At 43.7% G+C, this 21471-nt stretch overlaps 1 protein-coding gene across 4 annotated transcripts in view; it reads right to left on the minus strand.

The window, feature by feature from the left end:
* Rapgef2 (Rap guanine nucleotide exchange factor 2) overlaps positions 1-21471 on the minus strand; it is a 240177-nt gene that overhangs the window by 204117 nt on the left and 14589 nt on the right. The window contains exon 1 of one of the 4 annotated variants that reach the window (XM_076574272.1): positions 12431-12451. The exons of the other annotated variants lie outside the window; for them this stretch is intronic. The gene's annotated coding sequence lies outside the window, so the exon portion shown is untranslated. Of the gene's footprint in view, positions 1-12430; positions 12452-21471 lie in introns of those variants that run through there. 4 annotated transcript variants of the gene reach the window in all.

Raw genomic sequence — 21471 nt, forward strand, 5'->3', positions numbered from 1 at the left:
TTAGTCCCGGCTATCCTTCCTGCCTAGCCACAGCCGATCAGGTTTTATTTATTGATCAATCAGAACAACTTGACATACAGACCATCCCCCAGCACAGCCAAGTGCAGACCATCTCAGACACCTGCACTCAGGCCCATGGTCCTAATCATCCTCTATGCGGACCTGCTGGGTAACGCCACAAAGAACCCAAGAAGGGCTCCCACAGGACATACAGAACATCCCACAGCAATTTATAAGACAGAAAATTATTTTAAGACACTGAAAATAAAAAACAAAATCACAGAAATGTCTTAAATGATCTCTTATTTACTAAGCGATATACTTTGTCCCTAGGGAACCGAATGCATTTCCTTTTTTTTTTTTTTTTAACAAATCATAAAGAATTCTATTAAGTCAGCCCTTCCCCCACAGCAGCTGTCGTGTGAAACTGACTCACAAAATGCGGACACAGAACTGAAATGTTTGATCATTTGTCCCAAACCACTTGCCAGTAAGCCTGTAGGATTTTCCATCCCTAATTTATTTTCAAAATAAATTGCTTATTAGTTTCATCAGAAATCTATTAAGATCCAGTATACCTAAGAAAATGGGCCTCACTTTTTAAACATAAAAAAAATCCACTATCTTTTTATAATAATTGATTTATTTTTATTTTATGTGCACTGGTGTTTTGCCTGCATATATGTCTCTGTGTGAGGGTGTCAGATCTTGAAGTTACACACAGTTGTGAGCTGCCATGTGGATGCTGGGAATTAAACCTGGGTCCTCTAGAGGAACAGCCAGTGCTCTTAACCGCTGAGCCATCTCTCCAACCCCAAAATCCATTACCTTATGACCACAGCAAAAAGAAAAGAATAAAGCAAGATATTACCATGACCTGTGGGATTCTAAGTGACATCATAGCAAGCAAAATAATATCCAAAATGAGCCACTTTAAAAATTGTTCTAAATAAACATTCCCTGTATAAAATATATATTCCCTGTATATACATATATTTTTTTTTGGACAGGGATATATATATATCCCTGTCCAATAAAAAAAAAAAGCCCAGTTGGTGACATACACTCAGAAGGCACAGAGAGTGTCTTCTGCTCTCCACACAGGTCCTAAGCAGCAGTGACACCCTGAGAGGCACAACCTAGGCCCCACGATCCCACTGTTCTTCAGCCTGTCTCTCCAGTTACTATTCAGTATTTGTAAGTGAAATAAATAAAACTGTTGAGATTAGCTCCAATACCAGCCATTAAGAACAGGAAAATACATTCAAACTCACAATCAAGAAAATGCTACCTAACAATAATATATTTCTCAGATTAGTCCAATTGGAAGTCTAAATGGGCTGTCTAAATGGTAAGTCTAATGCAGGGATGGATTCTTACAACCTGCTGGTAAAAATATAAAAAAGTACTGCTTTTTCCACGAGCCATTTGGCAATATCTACCAAAATATTAACTATGTGCATACACATTCAGTAATTCCACTACTAGGAATTGAATCCATAATCATCTGACAGAAGATATCTATGTGGTGCTCTGAATGAGAACAGACCCCGTAGGCTCATATATTTGAATGCCTGGTCACCAGGGAGAACTGTTTGAAAGGATTAGAAGGATTAGGAGGTTGGAGGAAAGCCCATGTCAGGCCCAGTCATTCACTCAATCTCTGTCTCCGTTTCTTTTTCTTTCTGTGTCTCTGTCTGACAGGATGTAAAGGTCTCAGATACTGCTGTAGCACCTGTCTGCATGCTGCCATGCTCCCTGCCATGATGATCATGAACTGATCTCTGAAAGTGTAAGCAAGCCCCCAATTGAATGCTTTCTTGCATAAGAGTCACGTTGGTCATGGTGTCTCTTGAGAGCAATAGAGAACAGTGACTAAGGCAATCTACAAATGTGCATGGTGGTGTTGACAACACAGCACTACGTATAAGATGACACAGTCTGTGCACATAGTAACTCTTCACCTCAAGGACCGCCAAAACAGCAAGCGTGCAGAGGAATGCTGCACGTCCACTGGTCAGCATGAAGCTGACCTCTGTCTGAATCAGCTGACAGAAACACGTATGGGTGAGAGCTCCGTGTATAGAATGATCCTGATAGTTTAAAATCGGTAACGACTAGCATCATGAGACGCATCCTCAAGTATGTGAAAGGGTGCTAGACACTTTGGAATGGATGGATACGCAGTAGGGAGACATTCTTCATACTGCTTGGAATGGGTTTGAATGCTTATATACTCCTGCTGTATGGACAGAATGCTTATGTGTGCACTAATTCACCATCAATGCCTGTAGATTTCCTTAAACAATGAGATGACGTTATCAACATTTGATTCTCTCCTCCCAGCTCTCCAATACTAACCAGGGCTTTCTTACACTGTTTTCTGCCCCCTCTACTAGAGCTGACTGATGCCTCATACCGTACACCACCACCTTGCTTATCCAGCTCTGTTTCCCCAGCCTGCAAAACCCTGAATTCTTGGTGTTTTTAACACACGAAGCTGTCACCATACAACCTAGCATCTGGCGATGACAAAAGAGACATCACAAAGTTATTTTAAGAAATGGCAATATTACTGGGATTAATATGCAACTTCCAAAAACAGCTGCTCAAAATTGAAAGATATCTCGGGTTTTATTTTTTTGTTCTTTGTTTTTTTGTTTTTGTTTTTGTTTTTAAGATTTATTTATTTGTTAAGTATACAGAAGAGGGCGCCAGATCTCATTACAGATGGTTGTGAGCCACCATGTGGTTGCTGGGAATTGAACTCAGGACCTCTGGAAGAACAGTCGGTGCTCTTAACCTCTGAGCCATCTCTCCAGCCCCTTGTTCTTTGTTTTGTTTTGTTTTGCTGTTTGTCTTTTTTCTGGGCAGAGGAAGTGCTTTTTAAGTATCCTGCCGGCCACTTTCCCAACCTTCCTGACCACGTGTATGCAAACATTAAAAAAATGGTTACCTCACTACTGAAACTATGCTAACCATACTAAACCAAAAAAAATTTAAGTAAAAAATATCGTTGCCAGGCATGGTGGCACACACCTGTGATGTCACACTTGGGAGGCTAAAGCACGAAGATCTTGAGTTTGAGACCAGTCTTGGCTACATAACAAGACAGTGTTTCAAAAAAATTAAGAAAATGATGGGTGGGCAAAATGGCTCAACTTCTCTGACCTCCACAAGAGCCTCATGCAAACACACACACACACACACACACACACAAAATGTAGTAAAAGAAATTATTTTTTAAAAGCTAAGAAAATAAACAGTATCTCCTCACAGCGTAAACGCTGAGACTATTAAACACAACTGATGATGTGCGAAGATCAACTGAACTAACTTCCACATCTCGTCAGCTGCAACATGCAATGCTAGCGAGCATCACGGATCCTCCCAGGGCGTGATGAAGAGCAGGAGGCACTCTGCTCACCCACATCCTCCCAAGGCCGAATTCTTAGCACATGAGCTCCCATTTCCCTTTCAATCCATCTCTCAGCAGAGATTCCTGTTGACCGGATTTCTTTCTTCCTGTTCAATGACTCCACCCCTATTCAGACAAAACCAAAAACCTGAAGGAATCTATTTTTAGCACGCACACACACATTCACTGAAGTATTTCTGTTCAATCAACAGGATGCTGAGTTGTTTACAGCTGGCACAAACCTGCGGCTTTGTTCACTGTCCACTTGCTGACACCAGCAGATGACTACAGAATACTACGGAGCCAACGTCCTTGCAATTTAAGGGTTTGGAATTACTGGGTGAAACGTTTAAGAAAAAAAAAAAAACTGATGTGTTCCACCATGTGGGGTACAATGTAGGTCAGTGCCCTGAGTTAGATCAGTAAAGGAAAGGGTGGAGGGGAGGGCATGTATTTTTGACAGTAAAGGAAATGTTGCTCAAATTCTCTAGACTCTTCCCTTGCCATTCTACCTGCAAGCATGCGTTTTCTGCTCTTGGCAAAACTGTTAGAGAGTTACCTGAAGAAAGACTGAACAAAGTCCAGAGAAGAGAGCAACACTGCGTTTCCTAGGCCCAGTGTCTTGGTGTCAGTCAACTGCATTCTGATGCATATTTCTTCTGCATCCGCACCGCTGCACTCCCACGCTACTGCAGGAATCCTGCAAGCTCAGTCCTGGGCTACAGGCTCCCTGTACCGAACTAGGCTCTCAGCCAGTGTCTAACACACAGGCGTGTTCACAAGTGCTTGGCTAGTGGCAGGGGGTCTCGGATGGACATGTCCTAGAACTCTATCGTTGAGATTTGATGCTGGACTCAAATCGATTCACTAAGAGCTGCCGCTTGACCAGATGTACCAAGCAGCTTCAGACTCTATTTCATGGAAATTTTACAATCTCCTGCCCTATCTATTTTGTTTTTAATCTTGGAAATTTCCTTTTTTGTGGTGAGGTGAATAGGTATCCTTTAAATGCCTATGAACTAACTCTCACGAAGGACTGCAAGGCGGGTACATTCACCCTGCTATCATGTGTGGTTCAATGGTCTTATATAACTTCGTTTGCCCATGGGGTGCACACACGGACACAGAAACTCTACTCCTTCACGGAAGCCCACTTCCTAACACCGTCAGCTGACTCCCTGCCAGGGAAATCATTCTTACGGATAAAGCAGAAGGTCCGTTACTCAGAGACTGCACAGTGGAATTTGACCAGGTTTGCAGCCTTACTCCTTCTTCTCCATATACCTGCCTGAATTTCAAACAAACGATGAAAGATAAAACTGTATTCGATGTGGCCTCAAAAACTATAACCCAGCTAAAACATACCAGCACTCACAACTTTAGCTGCACACCTTGGAAAGCTAAAATAGGACGTTTCTCTTCCTACTCTCTATGAAAAGTGGAACGTGGTGGTGGTGGTGGTGGTGGTGGTGGTGGTGGTGGTGGTGGTGGTGGTGGTGGTGGTGGTGGTGAGGGTGGGGGCAGTGGCGCACGCCTATAATCCCAGCACTCGGGAGGCAGAGGCAAGAGGATCTCGGTGAGTTCAAAGCCAGCCTGGTCTATAAAGCTAGTTCTAAGACAGCCAGGGCTACACAGAGAAACACACTTCCCCCCTCAAAAAAAAAAAAAAAGGAAGAAAGAAAGAAAAAGTGGAACACTTTAAACCAGGTGCAATGGCAGACACCTGTAATCCCAGCTCATGGGAGGTAGCAAGAGGATCAGAAGTTCAAGGTCATCCTCAGCAACGTACCAAGTCCAACGCCAGTCTGGGCTACATAAATTATTGTCTTAAAAATAAAGGCAAATAAAGAGGGGATACTTTGTATGCCTGTCTTCAGATGTTTTAATGTACATGTATCCATTTTATATCTATGTGCATGTATAATGGGGTGTGCCTATCACCACCCATCCCATATCAGGTTAGGTACTCATTCCAGCAGGGTATTGAGTAGGATGAAATAGCAATAAAATCTCTATGAACAAACTATTCAAGTATCTCCCCAGGAGCAAAAGGAGGGGAAATCATAATCAGAATATATTACATGAGAAAAAAAATCTATTTTCAATAAAAGGGGGGGGGGAGTATCTCCCCAGAGAAAACTTATAGTTGATGGAGCAAGCCACATTTTGTGATAAAATTAAACTATAGTCATCATCATTATACTAATTAGTAATTCAGTGTGTGTGAAAGCCAATTACAACATGAAAATGGTATGCAAATTAATAACACAAATGAATCTGTATGGGGGTACACTTACCCTACTTAAGAACTTAAGACTCCAGCACATTAGCTGAATACTAATTACAAATGAACAATTCCTTAATTCATTAGATCAGTTCAATCAGAATAAAGAAATGTTAAGAATTAACTGTTCTTTGTGTCTACAGGTAATGAACTGCAAACACTTCTCAAATACCCTTCAATGTAAGCATGTCAGAATTTAGAGCGTCTACCCAGGACTCAGACACATTATTTTCACTAACTTACTTCCATTTCCTAGGACACCTAATATATGAACCCCTAAAAAATACACCATTGATGCCATTGGTTCCCTTTCACACACAAGAAACACTGAGGAACCCCAACATCTAAAGCTGCTATTGTGGTGTTTGTAAGTCCTGTTGTATTTCTCTAAAGTTCTCATTTCTTTGAAGTCCTAACTGCACAATCATATTTGATCATATGTGGAGGTAGGAGCCTGTGGGGGGTAATCTGAGATCCTAACAGTGTGGCAATCATTCAGGGGGATTATATTCGTTTTCAGAGACAATGGAAAGCACGTCCCATACTTCCTCCCTCCATCCACCTGCAAGCAAAGGAAAAAGTATGTACCCACACGGAGGGAAGCGATCCCCATGCCAGGCCAAAGGCCTTCTCCACCACATGAACGGACCACATTCCTGCATGGGGGTCCAGTCTCCAAAAACTGGGGAAAAATAGTTTCTGTTGTTTAAGCCGACCAAATTACGGCTCTTTTGTAACGATAACCCAAACCAACTGACACGGTACACTGCGTAAGCCAGCAGAAGTCCTAAAACAGCATTAAATAACGCATTCAAAGGGATCTGCAGGTACATTGAACACAGCTAAACAGTGACTACACCACCCATCACTTTTCTAGATTACAAACAACCCGAGGTGCATAAGAATCCAATTCCTCACACAGCCTTAACACTGAAAACCAAGAGCCAAGAATGACCAGCAGTGCTGGCTCAAAGTCGGCCCTCTTCACAAAGCTCAGAAGAGTGGCTATGACCACCCCCAGAGTGCCCTCCACTCAGCAGCAGGCTAGCCTTTCCACATGCACACACACAGCTCCAGAAAGTCCAGCTTAATGAGGGCCATCATCCTTGGCCGTGCTTCAATAAAGTTGCACTTGACCTTATATGAGTTCATTTACAATAACTGATGTGTCCTTCAAATACCTGAAGTGAGAGTAAATAAAATGGAAACTGCAGAAAACAAGGCTTGGGTTTGCACTTCACTCCTAGTCGGCCTCTCACACATGTCCAACACTACGCCAGACACCCACACTGCTCAGCGATGACGACCTCTGTAAGGAGAAGCAGAGGCCAGGTTGGAGTGAGAAGGTAAACTCCACCATTCCACCTGGCCTGCGGAAGGCCTCTCCTCCAGTATTTGGCACGCCCGTCTGTCCACACAGTCTAATGGCTTTCTTAAGTGTCTTTCTCTCATCCCCAAATCCAGTATCCTTTTCTACGCTGCCTCCATGACAGATCCCACAAGTGACCCTCCTGCTTCCACCTGGTGTCGTCAGGAGGGCAACTGCACCAGCACTTAACTAAGCGTCCCTGCGGCTGCCTTCTCCTACTGTGTCTTCTCGTTTAGCAATTCACCAAGATGCCAGCTCTGCCAACAGCTCCCCCAGCAAAGTCTGTAAAATTCCCTCCCTCCTAATCAAGCCTCCTACTAACACCAACGCCAAGGCCTCCCATCTGCCACTGGCTGCCCAGCCCCAACGGATCCATTTTTTCCACCAGGCAAGAAGCCACCTGGACATCTCCACACCAGACTCTGTGTCCTCTGTCTGCAAGGCTGGCTCCCTCTGCACCCAATCCTCATCCCAAGACCACTTGATCACCCACGCACTATCTCCACAGTACTTGGCATCAGTCAGTCTACACATCTCACGCAGGTGTGGCTCCCTCACCAGGCTACCAGCTCCATGCACTGCAGCAGGGCTTCTGCTATTCACATCTGTATCCTCAGCAGCTGCAACACAGCATGGCACAAAGGAAACTTTCGTGAACATTACAAATTGATCTCTAGTAGGATGACTCATAGGACTATCAAGTATTTATTACTATCTGCCAAGGTGCAAATATTTTAGTAGTGACATGCACAGTAAAAGAAAAAGGTGAAAAATGTGCCCAGTGTTCCAGGACAGACTTCCCTTCCCCCATGGCACTCTTAAAGGGTTTTACATGTGTGCTGAGGGTTGAGCACAGGTCCTCAGGCATGCTCTGCACATGCTCTACCACTGAGCTGCACCCCCAAGCCCCTTAGGTGCTTTCAATGGGCACCCCAGCCTCGTGTCCTCCATGGATCTTCTGTGTTGTCAACAAATCACATCAGAGAACATTCATACAACAAGAAACTGTTTTCTTAGGAATATACTGACAAAAAACAAGGTGGATGAGAGAAATGTGGGGGTTTTTTTTAACAATTTTCAGAACGTAGTTCATTTACTGCATCATGAAAACTACACACTTTTAATAGTAAATAACTTAAGTCAACATTTAAAGTGTAGATTTGTTTCAACTCAAAACATTATAATCTATAGTAACTCTGCTGGAAATAAAATTTTTTTTCCAGAACTTTTCCAAGTTAAAAAGTAGCTTTTATTTGGGGCAAGAGACAAGGCTCAGCAGTTAGGAGCACTGGCTGTTCTTCCAGAGGACCCAGATTCTATTCCCAGCACACACATGGCAGCTCATCAGTAACTCCAGTTCCGAAGGACCTGACACTGTCTTCTGGCCTCCAGGGGCACCATGCATGCATGTGTGGTACACAGACGCACATGTAGGAAAAACACCCATACAAATAAAATGATAACAATAAATATTTTTTTTTTTTTAACTAAAAACTAGCCTTTAGGAGCTGTAGAGATGGTTCAATGGCTAAGAGCACCTGCTGTTCTTCCCGAGGACATGAATTCGGTTCCCAGCACCATATCAGGTGTTTCACAACCACCTGTAACTCCAGCTCCTCTTCTGGCCTCCTCGGGCATGCACACACATGTAGCAAACACGAAGACACATATAAACACATGCACATATACATATAAAAATAAAATCAAATTTGTTTTTAAAAGTAGCCTTTAATTTAATAACATACTTGTATCAAGAATAGAAAAAGTGTTGCTAGAGGGCTTCTCTCCAGGTTCCCCAAGCCCCGCAGTCCCACAATCCACGTATAAAATAATCACTCAGACGCTTATATTACTTATAAACTGTATGGCCGTGGCAGGCTTCTTGCTAACTGTTCTTATATCTTAAATTAACCCATTTCTATAAATCTATACCTTGCCACGTGGCTGGTGGCTTACCGGCGTCTTTACATGCTGCTTGTCCTGGCGGTGGCTGCAGTGTCTCTCCCCCCTTTTTCCTGTTTCCCCAATTCTCCTCTCTCTTTGTCCCGCCTATACTTCCTGCCTGGTCACTGGCCATCAGTGTTTTATTTATATAGAGCAATATCCACAGCAAAAAAGAACTCAAAAATCAAGAAAACCACTCAACATTTTTGGTTTTCATTTTTTTCCCATGTAGTATCACTGTGTATTTCAGTTTGGCTTGGAACTAACAACCCCCCTGCCTCTGTGCAAAGGTTATAGGCATACCCAACTCCCAAAATTTTTTGAGGTAATAGTTTATCTATTTGTTAAAAACCCATACATATATACCATATGTTTTTTATCAGAAACATCCGCTATTAACTCCCTCCAACTCCCCCAGTGTCCCCTACCCATCACCCTCTGAACCTCGTGTCTTCTTTTCTGCGGTGACTATAGCCCCTTGAGTCCAATTAGTGCTCCCTCACGCACACGGGTGTGGGCTATCCTCTAGAGCACAGGCAACCTAGCAGCAGCCACACTCCCAAAGGACAGTGACCAGCTCCCAAACTTTTCCCGGAAGAACTGTTAAATGCCAAATGAAGTATTTATCAGCCCAATATTAATCTCTTTCTTCTGATATGTGTGTTCTAAAGTATTAACAGGAGAAAAACTATGTAACGGGCATAGACCTCGGCACCGATCTGCATCACCTCAGCAACTTTTCTCTGTAAGCCAGAGTGTATTCCAAAATAAGAAATTCAGAGGCTAAAACAGTTGAAATGGCATTCACCAATGCAATATGGATACATAAGTCCACAAGGAGGTTCTCACCATCGATCATTAATCACCCCATTTTTCTGGCGCAGAGGATCAAAACTGGAGTGTCATATATGCTAAGCACACCTTTTATATGCTCCCGCAGCCCAACTAATCAGTAATCATTAAGGAAATGCAAATTCAGGCATGAATGTTTATAGCAGCACTATTCCTATGAGCCAAAAGGCAGGAACAACCCAAACGTCCATCAACCAATATGTGGATAAACAAAATATAGTATACTCATATACTAGAATATTATCTGGCCTTTAAAAGGAATGAGCTGTTGATGTGTACTCTAACAGTCAATGTATCATGAACACATGCTGGTTATTTCACAAAGCAATGTGGTAAATCATTCCATTCATATGAAAAGTCCAGAAATGGGAAAATCTATAGACAGGAATACTGGTGCCTGGTTTCCTTCCACAGCAATGAAATATGTTCTTAAATTGGCCTTGGGGATGGTTGCGTGTTTCTATGAATATACTGAAAAACGACTATTAGCAGTCAGTAGGTGTTCTCTATCTTACTTTCTGAGGCAGGGAATCCTGCTGAAGCTAGAGCTCACTGGCTGGCTGGCCAAGGAGCTCCAGGGATCCTTCTGTCCATGAACCACACACACATGGCACTAGGCTGGCTTTTCACATGGCCCCTGGGGATCAAACTCGGGTCCTTACGCTTGTGCAGCGGACACTTTACTGACCTACCCATCTCCTCAGCCTGATAAATACAACACTTTTTAAAAGGCAGAACTATAGGGACAGAAATCAGATCAATGGTTGCCAGTCAGGGCTTGGTAAGATTAAGTTTAAAAAAAAAAAAAAAAAAACCCTACACAGGAGATTTTTCAAGACAATGAGAATGTCTTCCAGTGTGACAGTGACCATATGGTCACTTAGATGCTAGAACACATAGAACCGTGGATGTAGCTCAGCTTTATAACGCTTGCCTTGCAAGTAGGAAGCCGTGGGTTCAATCCCCAGTGTCACATATACCAGTACATGCTTGTACAGTCATATCACTTTGGTGGAGAGGAAGGAGGATCAGAAATTCAAAGTCATTCCCAGCTACAGAGTGAGTTCAAGGCTAGTCTGGCCTACATCAAACCCTCTTCCAAAACCAAACAAACACACCCACATGTTAAATACATACACAGACTTTTAAACTAGGAAGAGGCTGGTGATATGGCCCAGATGCGAAGTATTTGTACAGCACGTATGAGGTACTGGGTTCAACCCCAGGAAACACAAACACATACACACACACACACACACACACGCACACACACACACTCATACCATATGTAAATTGCATCCACAAACTGCAACCAATTATGTGAAATGCTATATTTAAAATAATTTTTTAAAAAAGAAATGTCCTAATTCAATGGTAGTGCTGTAAATACCAAAAACTAGAAGGGCCCTGTGGCCTGCAGAAACAGACCAGGTATGTACATGAGTGCTCTCACTGTAGCACTGTGAAAAATCTAGAATATGCTTTCTCTAAAACTCTTCATGCACTCATCTAAAAGATCCTCAAACTACGTGTACGTGTTCTGCTAAATCAGAAGGTACATTTCGAGTAATCTGTAGATGTCATCTGGCTGGTGAGGAAATCTCTGAAAGAATAAACAGACACCTGAGGTGCCATCAACGTAAGGGGAGTGGAAATTGAGCAGGTGCTTCAGAAGACAGAGGAAAACTCCCACCACGCACTGTTGGAGATTTTTTATGTGTGTGAACCATACCAAAAAAAATCCTACTTAAAACATTAATTTTAAAAATACATAGTGGAGGTACAAGTGATTAGCATTTCTAAAACCCTGAAAACATTCCAGGGACAGAAATCATGACCATGTGCACTCAGAATGCAAGTTAACTGTCAATTACCAGAAGAGAACAAGCACCCACCACGCAGCAGACTGTGTATTTAACCTTCCTTTCTGACCCAGCATCTACAAAAATAGAAGAAAATAAGGAGTGTGGGAAATAAAGAACAAAGAACGGTTTGAAAAGAGAAGTTATAATTTAAATGGGGGGGGGGAGGTAGGTTACATGAGAAATATCACAGAAAAAAGCCCAGAACTCACTACACCTTTCAAAGGTCTCCATTCTGAGGTGTTGTGACTGTCTCTCTTGAAGTAATGAAGGTGCTGTCTACATACCAGAAGAACCAGAGCAACAAACAGGGCTTTTTACCACAGACAAGCACAAATATTCTGCAAGTCTAGGACTCAGCAACATATTTAAACACACACACCCATCACAACCAAACAGCAGAATGGGTTATTTTAGGATTTCAGAAGCATCTGGAACTCCTTAAAAATCTCACATTCCAAAACATATCAAGTTAAATCTGTCTTTCCTTTTGTCCTTGCGACTGTGAGGTACCATCCTAAAGGGATGTTGGAGCCAGGCATGGTGACACATGCCTGTAATCCCAGCACTCAGAATGTGGAAGCAAGAGGTGGGACCGGCAAGAGCAACCTAGGCTAGCAGTGAGTTCCAGACAGCCTGAGTTACACAGCAGTACTCTGTCTCTAAAGAGAGGAAGCAACTAAAACCACAGTGTTACTCACGTCACATAACTTGAGAGGATCTGAATAGGGCTCCTCTGTGAGACGCAATCTTCTGCAGCAACTCAGGATATCTGAGTAAATGTTTCTCAATCCTGGTCAAATTCTAACCCACATCTCTGAAAGAACAGTGCTGCCAGACAACATAGTCACTCACAAGTGAAGTCACCACGGTCCTTAGGGCAAAGGTCAGAAATGCCAGGAATGTTTTACTCTCCCGTGCAAACCAGTTTCCTGCTGTGACATCCAACCAGAAAGCTGGCTCCCTGGAGGAGAGAGGCTTTTCTGAGGCATTTTTAGTCTGGCATTGGAAGCCAAGAACCCCAGCTAAGTCCCCTACACAGAGAAAGTGTTAACGTAGTCCACACTGAAACTTCACAAGGAATGGAAATAAGAAGCCTGCCAAGTCTGTGTTCCCCATAATCCCAGGCCCCTGGCTAGCTTACTTACAGAAAAAACTGGTTCTCTACCACACACACAGAATAACCAAAAAGGTGATCAACAATCCAGCCCAAGGAAAAAACAAGAACAAAAACCAACACACACACACACACACACACACACACACACACACACACACACACACACACGTTTTATCACACAACAGAAACTAAGACAGCTGGTACAATGCTTGTCTAGCATTCATGAAGCCCTGGGTTCAAACCCAGGCATACACCCCCCATCCGTTGCACTCAAGGGACCAGGAGGATCAGAAGTTCAAAGTCAATCTTAACTAAAGGAGTTCAAGACCAGCCTTCAATAAAGGAGACATTATCAAAACAAGAACTAAAACTTCATTTTGTAAAAGTCCTCATAACAACAAATAAACCTATCCCCAGTTTTACAGTAGAGCAAAAGAACACTGAAATCAGCCAGTACGTGTCCTTATGAAACTGGTCATCTGAAAATGGTAACGCCTGTGTTCCTGGAATGAAGTAAGAACTAAATAAGATCAATTGTGCGGAAACATAAAACCAATTTCCTGGCACACAACAAAAGCTTAATGTCAATCACTTTTCTACATCTTTCCTTGACTGCGTCTCCTGAATTATGTACTACCAAACACAGAAGGATCAGACAAAACAGAGCAGTATGCACTGTTACACTAGGATTGACCTGACAGAACCAACAGACATTTTCAAAAGAACTATATCTTAAAGGTAACTTTAAGACGACCTGACACCTAATATACAGATCTATGCAGTGCTGGACCTCTCAATGGCGAACAGACAGTATGAAAGCAATTCCAGATCCTCTTCAAATTCTTCAGGGCCAAGGTATGGGGCTGTGATTGAGTGCTGAAGCATTTGCCTAGAGCATGTGAGGTCTTGAGTTCTAGTCAGTGCATGCACACAACACACAGACATGCACACAAAGGAGCCTATCCCATGTTATATTGCTGACTTTTTTTGTTTGGTTGGTTGCTGTTTTGTTTTTGTTTTTGTTTTTTGTTTTGTTGTTGTTGTTGTTGTTGTTGTTTGATTTTTTTTGAGACAGTGGATTTCTCTTTGTGGTGCTGGCTGTCCTGGAACTCACAATGTAGACAGGCTGGCCTCGAACTCCCAGAGATTTACCTGCCTCTCCTAGGATCAATGGCAGGAGTCACCATACCCAGCTTTGCTGAAACTTTCTAGCTCTGAGGCTAAGAACAACATTCAAATTTAAATATAGAAACCTGACAGATCTCAACAATCAGATGAAAACTATATCCTTCCACATTACACAATTACAAATATTGTATTCTAGAAAATATGTATTACAAAGAACACACAATGAAATACATGCTCCACATATGAAAAGATTCAGTGACTCCTGAATGTGGAAAACTTTAGAGTCAGCTTCTTGACAAAATGATCCAAACTACTTGAGATATATTAGTGTAGATGTTTTTACACGACGGTTTTTTTCAAGTCTGAAAACACTAAAGCTCTTTATAATACTCAACAGGACATCTATGCTAAAACTAATCCAGGTAAGTATTAACCCAAACGACCAAATAAAGAATTTTAAGACACAGTTTTACTGCTTTGTACATGCCAAATGCTACCAGCTAATACTGAAACCCTCAGCACACTGCTCTGAGAATCTCACAATCCCTACAGGCACTGGTAATGCTCTCACTGTGTCAGTGATGGTAAGACCTTACTACACTCATGGAGACTTTTCCCCTTGCAAAATACTTTCTCATACATATGCTCAAGTTAGCTTCATGACCACCTGAAAAGGTGATACAACTCCTTTTGCAGTTGAGAAAACTAAGACCCAATGAAAGTTGTCACGGTCAGAGTCCGGGATAGCCCACCAGTCTCTCCTTCAGGCAGCTCTTCCTGGTTAGAATTAGAGTCCAAATGAACTATTACAGCAGAGCTGGGACAAAAGGAAATCAAGGCATTATTAATCTCAATTCACTTTTCTCCCAAGATCTTATAGGAGAGTGAATACACAACCTAGTATCTCCCAACTCGGATGTCGTAGCTGAGGGGAGGTTATAAGGTAGGTGTCACAATCAAATAAAAGCAAATGCCAGCATACCTAAATATAAGCCACAAGACAAGGTCTGGTCGGGGGTATCGTAATTCCTAATACCATCACCAGAGTTCAAATGTGACTTTGGAACTGCGGCTGTGACTTAAACAAGTCATAACTACGTAAAATCTGAACCACTATTACCAAATAAGCAACTCTAAGAATCAATTTTGACTCACTTTGAAAAGAATCACAACCATGAATACCACACCCATGTCATCAGTAGCAGGGCTGCAGATGTAACCCAGTGGCAGAGCACTTACCCAGCATGCACCAAGCCCTAGTTGGATCTCCTAAGAGTTCAATTCTTTATTGCAGCAAACTGGGCTGAACACTATCAGTAGTGCTTATTACCAATCTCTAGCACACACCACATGCATTTAAATGTTTGTGTACTGCTACGGTGTTATAGCAAGTCATGGAAACACAGTAATTAATAACATAGTTTCCCCCTCATGAAATTTTGCTGTTTAAAGGAGCAGCCAGGAAGAAGGTTACATCCAGTCCAAACATGCTACAAAGAGCAGGCCAACATCTTCCTTCATAGCAAGGAGGTCCTGCTATGAGAAACTGATAAGAGGCTCCCTAAATGAGCCAAGAACATCTGTTCGAGCTTAAGGAGGCCAGAAAGGCCACTATATTGTTAAGAAATGCCATCCAAGGGTGGATTCTACCTGGTAGAGTAACCAAGATGGAGATGCCGAGGATCACTGCCATGGGCAGGGACCATTTCCATGGCATATGCAAACACCATCACTTTGGGAAGCACCAAGGAACATGTGCCCCCGCTGCAAGGATGCCCAGATCAGTGACATTATCATCATGAGTGAGCATAGGCCCGTGAGCAACATAGTACACTTTCAGTGTGCTCAAAGTCACCAGGACCCCAGCACCAAGAAGCAACTCAGTTATGCAACTGGATGTCTGACATCACCCACCACCACCACCACCACCAAAGAAAATAACCTGACTCTCCGACCAGGCTTGAAGTCTCTGGACCCTCATCAAAGGGAGGGATGGTGAGCAGTGACGTGACTACAGGTAGACCCCTCACTGCCTGAGAAGTGGGGGATGAACCCAGTCTTGCCTGCTGACTGCCTTCTCACCTCTGAGCAGGAACAGGGAGGGCCACCCGAGGTGTTACCTTCCCAGAGTCCTTTTAGCTTCTACTGTGTCGTGTTGGTCCTTGTCACCTCGTGCTGTCTTAGTAGACAAGATCAACTCGGTGGCGTCTTGCCCCACAGTGTCTGGGGCGGAAAGAGGAGCAATGTTCCTGGCCTTTGGGCCTCTAGTCTAGGCCCCCGGTGGCCTCTTGGGTGTGGTGTGAAGCAATACCAGCTGTCTGGCTCTGCACATTGGCCTGAGCATATCCCCCACAGCTAAGCCAGCAGGGCCCCAGGACACTCAACCCCATCTAAGAGGACACCACATTCACCTGGAGGAAACACCTGGGAGGGAGCAAGTTTTCCACCTGGAGTTACAAGGAGTTGAATTCCAGGCCTCGGATTCTAAAAACTTCTTCGCTCTAACGGCCTCAAAATCCAAGGGAATTAACTGGTCTCAGGGCAACAAGCCTGAGGAAGCCCAGATGGGCAGCAGCCTGGAGCTGGACTTGTAAGTGCCAGGGAGGAGAGGCACAGAGCCAGGAGTAGGTTGGAAATAGGACAGTTTGAGGGACTAGGGGGACCAGGGAGAGATTTCTGTGGGTCACCACACTAACTTTTAGTGGAAGGTGTGGGAGATAGGAAATTAAAAAGAATTTTTTAAAGTGTGTGCATCTAATAATTACAAACCACTAACCAGGAGATAAACGCAAAGTAAGGAGGTATAAAACTAAAACGTAAGAATCCCCTAAATGGGAGATGGTCCAGCGAGCAGGTAAGTCGCCTGCTGTGAAAGCGTGAGCGAAGCAGGCGAGCACAGTGAACAGCACAGCAGCAGCCTGGACCCCACTCGGCCTGGGCTAAACGCACAAAAGTGCATCTGACCACCTGAGACCCACACCTGCTTACACTGTACACACCCCTCTTCTAACGCCGCACCTAACACACTGTGGGCAACCGAGGACGCCTACCTGCATCGAAGGCTGTATTCTATCTACACCCGACTCCAAGTAATAATGAGTTCCTCCTCCTTTTAACAACCATCAAAAACTCCCTTTCCGTGGACAGTTTCTTTATAAAATATATATAGGGGACTGGTCCAGCCTAGACTGGTTTTCAGTGCAGAGTAAAGCAAACCTTGTCCGCTGAGTGAACATTTAGGGAGAGCCACTATTTACCATCTCATGCCTGTGCATAATTGGGAATGTATATGATTAAAATCAGATGCACCATGGGAAGTAGTAAACAATGGCTTATGCAATTTAAGCCTGCCAGTGACAACAGAGAACCATCAGGCTACACCCCTTCACAACCATGCCCCGCCCCACACACACACTATAAAAGGAAACCCTGCCAAATAAAACTCAAGATCCTTGAATACTTTCATTCATGTGGCTGCTGTTACTCTGACAATATATTCTGAACTGAATAAAGTTCCCTTGCAACTTTGCAATCTGTGTGTGCTCATTTCATTCTTGAGCAAGATGCCAAGAAATCTGGAAATAACCAGCTCAAAGTCCAACTGGTAACATGAAGACATGAGTTCAGACCCCACATAAAAAGAGCTGGGCACGGCGGCACGGTCTATAACCCGGCAGGCAGACTACCCAAAACAGGGAGCTCCTTCACAAAGAGACTCTCTCAAAAAGTTCAGTAGAGAGTGAATAAAGGAATACACATGACATAGACCGTTAGCCTCTACATGCATGCGGGTGAATTCACCTACACATACATGCATACCCAGAAACACAAAACAGTAAAATCAGATAATCCCATAAATGAAATTCAACACCCCCCCCCCACACACACACACACCAAACGACCAGGGCGCTTCCTGCAGAAGCGAATGCTAACCCTTTAAAAAGGAGCATATGAGACAGGCGTGGTGGTGCACACCTTCGATTCCAGCACTTGGGAGGCAGAGGCAGGTGGATCTCTGTGAGTTCGAGGCCAGCCTGGTCTACAGAGCGAGTTCCGGGACAACTAAAGCGGCACAGTGAGACCCTGTCTCAAAATAAATGACATAAACAGGAGCAAATCAGAGTGAGGAGACAGAGCTGCACTCGGGCACTAGCGGAGCTTGGAAAGTGCTGAGGTTGGTTGGTGACGGAGACCTGCGAGTGTCAGCATTAGCGTGGAGAACGGACGATGAACTAACCTTCTCTGGCCAACTTTAGTCAGCCCTTCAGAAAAGTCAAAGCAAGCCTAGCAGCAGCTTACCCAGAGGGCAATTCGGGCCCACTGTTTTCAGCCACAAGTATGACTCTTAGTAATTTCCAGCCACATGAATGGGCTCATCTGACAATGAGAAACACTGCTTTGGAATTTTTGTCTCTAACACAACATCCAAGCTGGTCCAAACAGCATTCTTCTTGGTGCAACTACACTCATCTAATCAACTCAGAAAAGCAAAAAAGAACCTAGAGTCTTACCTAAACGTATAGTTAGAGGGGAAGGAGGAGGATGCGTGTAGGTTCCTATTCTTGATCAGGCGTTTCACTGTCATTGCAGAGGAATATTTGTTTATCCGTTAAGTTAAAAAGAAAACTTGGAGAACTTCTGATAACCTTCTGAAGCAGACAATAAAAGGATTAGACCTTTTTTTTTTAACATATTCAAAGTATCCCATGTATTATAAAAACTGTAAGATAAATTGCCTGGCACAGGCCTGTAATCCCAGCTATCTGGGACAGGCGGAGTCCAAGTTTAAGGGCTGACTGGGTTGCAGAGGCGGAGGATTTGCCTAGTCTGTGAGATCCCCGGTTCAATCCCAGGTGCCACAAAAATAAGAAGAGTAATGGCGACGACAGAGGAGCAGGAAAGTAAGGGGCAAAATTCTGAGTGACAAGGCTGAGACCTCCTCATCTCTCCTAAGAACTTCCACCCAGTTTAGTAAGCGTGACAGTCAGTTTCACACCTCACTCACTGCAAAAGCTAGGGGGTTTCCTCTCTCTGGATGCCATTCTGTATTGTTTCTCTCAACTTCCTAGAACTCATTCAATGTTTAATATTTATTCCCATCCTTTAACAAAATGCTATCCCTGTGCCTGCGGTGGTGCTTAAGCTGGATCGGTTTTCAGCGCTGTCCAGAGACTACATCAGCTATGCCTTCAGAACTAACTGCGGTAGCAGGCAAAACCATCAGGACTGAGGATGGTCCATCCCAAGGAAAGTGCAAGGGCCTGAAGAGAAGGTGAACGCTGGAAGAACTGTTTACGAATGCTGGCTCTGGCACTTCGAACACTGAACACCACAGCAAGTTCCCCCCTGGTGTTAGCTGTGGGGTGGACTCGCCATCGCTGGACCACGAGGCCGCCAGTCTCTATCAGTGCTTCTCCTCCCCAGCCACCACAAAGCCCATTCTCTCAACTAAGTCACGTCACTTCTAACCTCCAAATCCCACCAGAACGGTCTCTAGTCTTGACTTCCACTGATATAATTCATTGGCATGGCTGTGCAAATTACAATGCTCATTATTTAAAAGAGATCTCTGTGGCTGCCGAGAAGTAAAGCTGTATAGACCCCACGGCACATAAAGACTCGCTCTCACAGCGCATGAAGACTGGCTCCCGCAGCGCAATGCAACAAAAACAGAGCATAAACTCAGGGGAGTTCTGTGTAGACACAGAGAAATGTAAACAATTTAATAGAAAGCAAATCCTTATCTCTGAGTTCGATTTCAAGGTTTTGACAATATGCATACAATCGTTATAATTAAGTAGCTATACAATACCTGAACACAGGCTAAACAAAAATTAGGGAGTTCTTGGATACAACACAGTATTGATCTTGAGCAGAGAGAGCACCCGGTGTGTGCCAGATTTATGGAGCCTGGTTTATGTGATAGACTTAGACAACCCATTATTGTGTATTTGGTTATTTTTTTTTTTAAATAAGGAAAGCCTAATTCAGGAAACCATTTACTTATTTTTAAATTTCTTGAAAACTGAGGTAAGTTCAAGAAAGACCAGAAAGCAGCAAATAACCTAGATGAAAATGTTTCCTCCCTATGAGTAAAAGTATATGACCTGGAAATAACCACATTGGCTATTGATTAGATAGACAGGTAGATAAATAGATATACTGGATGGATAGATGGATGGATGGATGGATGGATGGATGGATGGATGGATGGATGGATGGATGGATGGATGGATGGATGGATGGGTGGGTGGGTGGGTGGGTGGGTGGGTGGGTGGGTGGGTGGATGGGTGGATGGGTGGATGGGTGGATGGGTGGATGCCTGATATCATTAAGAAGCTTTTGCAGTTTTGTTCATAAAGGCACTGGTGGATCTGAGTGGTGGTACACACCTGTACTCACAGCATTCAGAAAACTGAGGCAGGAGGATGAAGAATTCCAGCCAATCTAGGCTACCTAACTCCATATCAAAAAAGAGAGAGGAAAAAAAACTCACAACAATAATAATAAAAACAGTAACGGTGCAAGTTTGGAAATCGATCCCCTCTTCCCCACGGTGTATTTGCAACATAGACCAAGAGATACTTCAAAGAGTTATTAAAGCTTTGGTCCTTCCTTGGCCGTATTTGGGAAGAAAAAAATAACTGAGGAAGAAGACAAAAGGGCTTTGTTTCTGCTTTTTCTAAATAACAGTGAAATTATGTCATACCCCCCATTCACTTCTTATAGCTCCTCAGCTCAGATTTCAAGCTTATAACCCGAGGAGATGGATTAAATCCCCGAACCCTGCATCAGCTAGAGCTCTCCTCTGAAGCTCACGAGACACAACTGGATGCAGCAAGACAGCAACACAAAACCAAAGTGAGACTGTGCTAATCCACATCCACGCACACTTCAAGCTCCCAGTGACCTTCCCTGCTCACCGCCCTCCTCCCCGGCCTCAACCAGTCTCTTAAAACAGCACTGCCTTCCTTGTACAAAATGCAAGTACCTGTCCTTTCCCCACATCATAGCTGCTCATGCAAAATCACAAAATAAGAGAAAAACATAAAATCATTAATTCTGAGGTACAACCTGAGCCACTGCTGGGCCCTCTTCCTCCCAGATCTGTGTTTTCACTGAAACTCGTGTAGATCTGTTTCCACTTCCAAGTGGCTTCCAGTTGAACCTACTCACTCAGTCCAGAAAGGGCACGTCAGAAGTACTGCAAGATCCTGCTGTCCCCGACGTTCACATTTGCCCCTCATCTGCTGAACCGTTGGCACGGGTACCCCGAATTCTACCGCCTAGACTAACAAGCCTATAAAGACACCCACTGCACACCGACACACCAGAAGTTCTCAGTCAAACACGATGAGACTTTCCTGGCCTGTGCTAGCCAGAAGGCAAAGCATCAGAAAACTCTAAGCATTAGAGCAGTTAGCAGGGTACTTTCTATGAATATATGCAGAGTATGAGGGGAATGACATTTTCGGCAAGCCAACACTGATCTTG

Source organism: Peromyscus maniculatus, chromosome 6, assembly GCF_049852395.1.
Source record: "Peromyscus maniculatus bairdii isolate BWxNUB_F1_BW_parent chromosome 6, HU_Pman_BW_mat_3.1, whole genome shotgun sequence".
NCBI classification, from domain to species: Eukaryota; Metazoa; Chordata; class Mammalia; order Rodentia; family Cricetidae; genus Peromyscus; species Peromyscus maniculatus.